This window comes from Parasteatoda tepidariorum, chromosome 7, assembly GCF_043381705.1.
Source record: "Parasteatoda tepidariorum isolate YZ-2023 chromosome 7, CAS_Ptep_4.0, whole genome shotgun sequence".
In the NCBI taxonomy this organism is placed as follows: Eukaryota; Metazoa; Arthropoda; class Arachnida; order Araneae; family Theridiidae; genus Parasteatoda; species Parasteatoda tepidariorum.
Genome location: NC_092210.1, coordinates 87,738,695 through 87,747,188, shown reverse-complemented (window position 1 = coordinate 87,747,188; position 8,494 = coordinate 87,738,695).

The following is an 8,494-nucleotide window of genomic DNA, read 5'->3' as shown; positions in this document are numbered from 1 at the left end:
TATATATATGTATTATTTTTGATCGAAGTAATATTACGTTCCCGAGCGAGTAAAACGTGTGATGTTTTAAAGTTTCTAGTTTTCTAGTTTGCTTTTTACAGTAAATATTCAACAATAAAGTTCAGATTTATTTCATACTTTTCATATAAAGAAATATAATACATATATAGATTTTTTGCTTTATTAAATATTGTTTATGACGATATAAATGGACTGTATATTCAACGATTGGTTTTAATAAAGGGCGTTCACCATAGAACAAACGAAGCAACGATATATTTTTAATTGATATCCAAATTATTTATTAGAGGAGGATGCTCACTATAGCGCATCTTCAACGAACAAGGAATGAAGTAATTAGAACAATAAGAAGAGTTCGCCAAGTTGGCGAGCTATCATGGCGACATAACACATTTAGATACATGACATTTAACAAATATCATAAAGCATACTATCATATCATAAAGCCAAGACATCAAAATATCGATTATTACCATTGTTACTGTCATTTATTATCATTATTATTATGTCAGAATAAAATATTGCATTAAGTAATTTTCTATTCACTACTATTATGTTTGATTATGATATTTGTCACTGATAAAAGTATAGTTCGCCCATCACGAGTTGGCGTATATTAAGCAGCACTGATAGAGTTAATTCCAGTGATTTAAGGGGGAGAAGTTGAAGATAATCGAGGCGAAATGAAGAATTGAAGGAAATTGAATTATTTGGCAGTTTATCGCCTTTTTCACATTCTGGCTGAATTTTGCTTTTCCCTCGAGTGAACATTTTCTGCTAATTCTTACTTCAGTTACGTTTGTATTCTTGTCTTATCGAGTCTTATTAGAGCTATATTAGCATATTCGTTTAAAAAAAATTGCAGCTCAGGAAATAGAGCACTCGCCTCCCAATGATGTGACCGAAGTTTGAATCCCAGAGATGGCTCGTTGATATGAACTCTGCACCCGGCACACACCGACGTTGCTGACGTAAAATATCCTCAGTGCCATGCGTCTCCTTGCTCCGGGTTAACCATGGATGGTTTTCGTGATTATCCTCTTCACGTAACGCAAAAGAGGGTTAGTTCAATCAAAAAGTCCTTCACGAATGCGAGTTTCTCACAATGTTCAGGAATTCTCCTGTTTTCAAAATTACAAGGCTAAGCAGTTGAACATTAGCTGTCACAAATTCAGAATTGGGCCAGCTGCTCAGCGCTGATTATAATATTATAATGCATACAGTTACGCTATATATAGTTACAAAAAATAATTTACTAAAACATTTTCACTTGTATACTGCATGATCAAAAGTATGTGCATTTAGTTTAGTTAGCAGAAATATCGACTATACTGCTCACAATACGTCAAAGTTATTTTGTTCTTAGTAAAACCATCAATTTTTGAATTATTCTACTGAAATATTTTTTCCTCAGAGTATAAGTTTTAAAAAAAATATTCATAAATTGACAAACGTATTATGTATTTTTAATGTAAGTTGAATTATTACATTTCACTCAAAAAGTAAAATTATTATTTTTTATGTAAACTATTTATATTATTTGTTATTTATACTACATATTATTTTATAGTGAACAAAATTTTTCTTTATCGGAATCTGATGAAATACTATTGAAGAGAGAAAAAAACGAGATTAAAAACATTAGAAAGAGATTGATTGCAAATATGAAAGATGTTTCTTTCTTTTCTTCCATGCAATGAAACAAATTTTGATACTTGAAATATCGATTTCCTTTTTAATGATTTAACATGTTTTGATAACGCTTTTCCTTTTTTCCTTGATTAAATATTTATTTACGACTTTTGATGCACACATTGTTGCTTTATTTCATTTTTGACAAGGATTCCGAAAATATGTATTATGGTAGATGATGATTGCCAAAAACACCCGGCATATACAAAATCATTCTTAAAATGTCTAAATACCGCCTTCATTTATATCCTAAAGCATACCAGAGTCCTGTTTTCAGAAACCACAATAAAAAATGAATATAAACAACGAAAATTTTACAATGTTCAAAAAAGTGTTCTGAATATTAATAGTCCTGGTTCAAAAAGAAATCAGCTTTTTATGATTGTTTTAAAAACTCGCATAAAAATCACATATTTTCGTAAATTTTTGTCTTACACGAAAAAAAAGCCATTCCTTCGACAAAAAAAAAAAGAAGTTTGTAGGTTATGAAGGATCAAATTCATCGACTTCCTGATCGTATAGTTCAAACGGTATGGTTTGGTACATTAGTTTCGCCTTAGATTAAATGGAGCAAATACACCGAAAGCTATTTCGCAAATTCTTCAAAGCATCGTTACTTGATGTTGAAGACTTCCACGGGATTGTCGACTCATCATAAAATAAGAATTCGAGACATTTTTTCCGCAAAATGGGTCATTTCGATTTCGGAAGAATATTATGGGACATTATTGGAAAAATGTTATTTATATATGTCCTATTTATTATAATGCGACAGTAGAAAAGATTTAAATGGAACATTTTTACAACAACTTTGGTTACTTTTTTTTTGAAAATTTATAAATAAACAGAAGAAAAATTCAAATCGGGTAGAATGGAGATTTCGTGAGTGTTTTGCGAAACCTAACTGGCACCCAAGAGTTTTTTGCGAAACTAAGCTAAAAAATATTTTTTTTAAATCAAGAATACAAATAGTGGGCAGTTCTTGCATTTTATTAAATCAAAATAAATTTTATAGTGTATGGAAAGAATAATTTATAATGGTGCATAACTTTCGTAGATAACAAAAGATCTGAAATATTAAAAAAATATAGTATTAAGCTACTAACATATTAAGCTACTAACGGATGTTCCAAAAATGACCGACAATTTAAAAAATAATATCAACAACACCGGAAGGAAATAAAATGCACGGTTTTTTGCGTTTCTCTTAGGAAACAAGATAATTAATCTCATCACGTTTCAAAATTAGTTACAAGATTTGTCAACAGAGGGTCCCACTGACTCAGAAAACTAAAAAAACAATATTTTCTGCTGCATCTCCATTCTAAGAGAAATATTTGCACGATTGTCAACTAATTCTGTCCTCAGATTAATATTGACAACATTTTTAACTATTTCTTTTAAATTTAAATTTGAAATCTAATGAGATTAAATGTTTTGTTCCCTAACCTTCTTCCTTATATTCTAATTTTTCTTTATTTTTCAAACTGATGTTGATTTTGAGGAACACCCGGTGATATCATTAAAATGTTTTGAAACAACGAGATTTGGAGCTATATAAAAAGGAAAACTTGTGATAGGGAGAACGATTAGACTTTACAACAGAGAGAATGGAATAAACGAACAAGAACTGTTTTCTTTCGTTTTAGATAAGCATGAGAGCGCATAGATTGTGCTCGTATAGAGATGTTATGTTCGTGATTTTTACTTTCTATAATTACTTTTGTTAAAATAAATTTGTTGTGTTACAAAAATGGTATCTTCAACAATCCATTTTAAGCTTAAACACATTAAAATCTTAAATGAAACTTTTATAAACTAAAAGGATCCTATCCTGAAAGAGCGATGACAAAAACTCTACCATTTTCTTAAATACGCAAATGGTAACTTTCGTTATTCGTTTTATTGCAAATTGATTTTCTCTATAAATTATGAAACTCCTTTTAAAAGAAGTATTCACTTTCACTCTTTGTTCACTCTTCAGTTTTCATTCTTTTTAAAAAAGTGTTCATTGAAAAAAATTATGTTCTTTGTTTGATTAAAATTATAAAGCGTCTAATTGCATACGTTTCAGAGCGAAATTTTTATCCTTTATCAATGACACTGCCATGATCAGACTTGCAGTCTTTACAAAATGACATTTCGTAAATTTTCAAGTCTTTGAGGAGGGCGCGAAATTTTTTGAAAAATAAAACACCATAATTGTAGAATTTTGTTTACTTTGTGGTTAGCGTTGAAAACCATAGCTCTTCAAAGAGTTAACACCTTCAAAGAGTTGGTCTTCCAAAAGTGTGGAAAAATAAACACCCTTTGGTATTCGCAAAAGTCTCTCGATGCCATTTCGAATATTTTTAAAACATCTTAAAGTTTAACAGCCAATAATAAAGGCCAACATTTAACTTAATCTGTATAATATTTTACTTTGAAATTCTCACACCGGTGCTTTTATGTACCATTTAGCTTTGATGTGACTTTAATATTCACCATGTACTAATGACTTGTCACAAAATGTCACGTTTTAATGTTTCATTTCAAGATACGCTGTCATTTTTGAGATTTCATATGAAATTCTTAATTTCTGAAAACAAATCCGAAAATAATACATAAACGCTTTATATTTATATGTGAAAAAACGATTTAATATTTTCTGTCTGCTATTTGCTTCTTTCGGTCAATAATTAAGGAAATATATGTGTATATTTTTGCTTTTCTATCAAAAGAAATCAATATTTTCAGCTTTTTTCTCCTTTCGTCGAATAAAGAAATATTTGGTTATATTTTTGCTTTTCTGCCAGAAACTATTCTTAAATTAATACTTTGTTGTATACTGTGTTAACTGTTGTTAACTGTTTCAGATATAACGAACTTGAATTTAAATCTGCATTTAATTCTTTAGAATTTTGCAATTTAACTTCCTTAGAAATTTAGGGGATCCATGTTTAAATGAATGCGTTATTTCTAATTCCTTATTTTCAGTAACGCTAATAAAAATTAAAAGCAAAGGCGCAAACGTTTAGAAAAAAAAAATCGAAGAATGAAGTTATTGGAATTCACGCTCATTATGCAAGTCCAAGCTTGGCGGCTTTTCTAAATTTTACTTTCTATATTTTATGCATTCTTGTTTCAGCTCTGATCGTAGCAACAGCTGCTACTGTATACTATATATATTTGTTCATGTTACATTCTTCATTATGTCTATTAAAGAGCTTTTGCGTTACGTTTACGTTACGTTAAGGGTAGCGCACACCATATTTCCATACTATAGGGATACTTTGCACTCTCAGAAATAGCGTATCGTATCTCACAAATAGCGTATGTAAGCTAATTTAAACGTAAGTATTTTCAAGATGTAGGGAGAATAAAAACGTCTAAGTTGGGGTTTTTCCTCAGTTTTAGCTTCAGATCCTTGTGAAGATCCGAAACGTTTGAAGGAAGCTCATAAAAAAAGTCAATACCACTAAAATAAAATTTTCATTTTGGAGTGTAGGGTAACGTTAGAACTACATCTGAAGCATATGAGAAGACTGATTGAATTTGGAACGTAACTCCTTATATTTTCTTAATTTCTTTGAAAATGCGAATATAAATCTTAAATGAAACTTAGAATAATAGCAATATATATGTATAATCTATGTATTCCTATATACTTTGCTTACTATCGCTTATTATATGTTCCACTATTTTAATTTTGATCAATTGCAGAGAGCGATAATTTTTAAGGAGTGCAAGAGTGTGAAAATTTTAATTTTATTTTAAAAAACTACTACTTACTTTAATAAAGATTAGGGTTTTCAGTTTCTCGCCAACATTATCTTAAGATTAATCACTGAGTTGGCAATTCCTTCTGTATTCATATAAAAGCTGTTTGTTATAACCTTATTATATTATCTGTAACAATAAAATACGTTCCTACTAGCTTTGTTGCTATAATTATTTTGAAGCCCAGCCAACAATTTCTCAAATTGATTCACAGAGTGATGATGTAACGGCGTATCGCAGCAAAAGCCCCTTAAAATCTCAAAAATAAAGCACGTTGATTTAGGACAGTAGTCAATGTTATTGTTTGTTTAGAATATACATGGCGCAAAAACCATACACGAAAATGAAAATGAAAGAAAGAAGTCACTATAGTACACAGACTCAAGATAACTAAATTACGTAACATCTCTTCCCTTAAATGAAGCATGATGATACCGTCTGAGAAAGAAGTGTTATAAAACCTGAGAAAGCTTTAGTAAATAAGTTACAAAATAAGTTACAAAAGCCAGATGCAACAGTATAACAGTCCCAACTCATATACTATTTATAATACTATGTAGTATAAGCAACAACTTATCCGATTCTATTAACTATGTCTGATAAAAAATTGAGCTGGGAAAAAAGGAAATGGTCGAGTGTGCGTTCGGAGTTTATGAAAACTGTTTAATATATTTGAGGAAAATACAATCATATGTGAGGATCAGAACAAGTAAGAATGAATTATATAATTAGAGATATTGCAAAGCGTTACATCTTTCCGCAAACCCTACCGATAATGCTAGTTGAACTTTCTAGGGAAATTTCTTTTTGCTATGGGCTAGGAAATACAGTGAGTGCTATGGTTAACGTAAAAAGCTGGTCAACATCTTTTTAATGAGTATGGTTTGTTTTGTTATGTGATTTTGTTTCCTTTGAAAAAAAACACATGCCGATGCTTTTCAGCCTATGAAAATTCTTTGCAATTATTTTTAAAAACTGTAACATCTAATATATATAATTCTCTTACGTGGCTCCCAAATTTTGGCTGTATTTCTTTTCCGCAGGGGAAACGTTTGCTTTGACGGCGAATCGACAAATGATTGCCGCTAAAAATGTCGCATGCCAAATCTAGCTGAGGTGGNATATAAATGTTAGTAATAAATAAGAGAAAATTATATTTTTATTTATTTATAAGCGACGGGTTAGTCTGAAAGGAGGACGGGTACATTGTTGGACAAGCTGTCCTCGGGGACGGGTAAAATTTCTGAGTTTTTTCGAGCCCTGGTCGCTTGTGCGTTCGGGATTTATGAAAATTGTTTAATATATTTGAGGAAAACAAGATCATATGTGGATCAGAACAAGTAAAAATGAATGATACAATTAGAGATATTGCTAAGCGTTACATCTTCCCGTTAGCTCTAACGATAACGCTTGTTGAACTTAACAGTGAGTGGGGAAATTTCTTTTTGCTAAGGGCTAGGAAATACAGTTAGTGCTATGGTTAACGTAAAACGCTAGTCAACATGTTTTTAATGAGTATGGTTTGTTTTGTTATGTGATTTTGTTTCCTTTGTAAAAAAAAACACAGCAAATGCTTTTCAGCCTATGAATATTTATTGCAGTTACTTTTAAAAAGTGTAACATTACGGTTTAAATCTCTAAAAAAAAACTATTAAATACAACTGATATTTATCTCTTTTTCTTTCAGTACTACCTTCAAATGTTGTTTTGGTTCATTGATGGCAAATAATCTAAATTCAATGAAACTTATTAGGTGGAAATCTATCGCAGATATTTTCTTTTGAATAATTTACTTTATAAAAGATGGGAAAACAAATTTATTACCTCTCATACTCTAAGAATATTTGCTTTATAGATTTTCGCCGAGCCCTTTGAAGAATTTCGTCTTCAGAAGAAGAAGAAAAAAAGAAAGCGGGAGAAAAAAAAATCCAAGGCATAAGCCAGAAAAAATACGCAAAATCTATTTTGTGCTGTTAAAGTCTTCCCACAGATATTCAAAGTTAAAAGAAAAAGGAATCTACACTCTCATCTTCAAGAATTGTTTTTTTTTTCTTTTTAGTTTTATATTGACAATTCTATACAAAGAATATTCTAGATTATTTTTAGGGTAAAAGAAAAACAATATATATTTTATCCCTGAGGTGAGAGCAATATATATATTTTTACTTGATGCAATAGATTGAATAGATTTATTTCTGAGGATTCTCTTTTAAAATAAACTAGCTTTCTCCTTTCCACTTTATTTGAAAGTAAAATAAAAGTAAAGAAAAAGCCCCGCTTATACAATTTCGGGTAAATTTGGGTAAATAAATTTGTTAAATACGCGAAATTCTTACTTCAACAACACTTCATTTTATATTAACTTTAAACGCGTTTGCGAACAATATATTTTTTTTTTCAAAAATAATCAATAGATTGATTTGAAAGTTTCAGTTTTATATTACTAATCGAGTTTTTATAGTATTCAATAAATCATTTCATTACAAAATAATCGATTTTTTATGGTAAGCAATGCAAATCCGGTCTCTAAGAGAATAAATTTTCACTCGATACAATAAATTGAATTGATTTATTTCGTGGGATTTTCGTTTTAGCTAAGCAAGATTTAGAATTTTATTTAATTTGAAGAAAATACTATAACAAATTAAAATACAAATTTCTTGTTTTAACTTTCTTTTATATATTTCTTTATTATATTTCTTTTTAACTATTAACATTGTTTTACGATTGTTAGGAGTAAAATTTTTTTTGCCAGAAATTATCGTTAGATTGATTTGAAATATTCAGTTGAGTTTTATGTTGCTAGTCTAGAGCTTTTAAGGTGAATAAAAAATTATTTCATAATTAATAAACCATCTATTTTATGGTTAGTAATGTAAATTTTTCCCTGAGGTAAAATTTATAAACTTTTAGCCAATGCAATAGACTGAATAGAATTATTCCTATGGATTAGTTTTTAAATAGACAAGATACAAGATTTGTTATTTTAGAAAATTTATATATATATATATAATTACTTGGA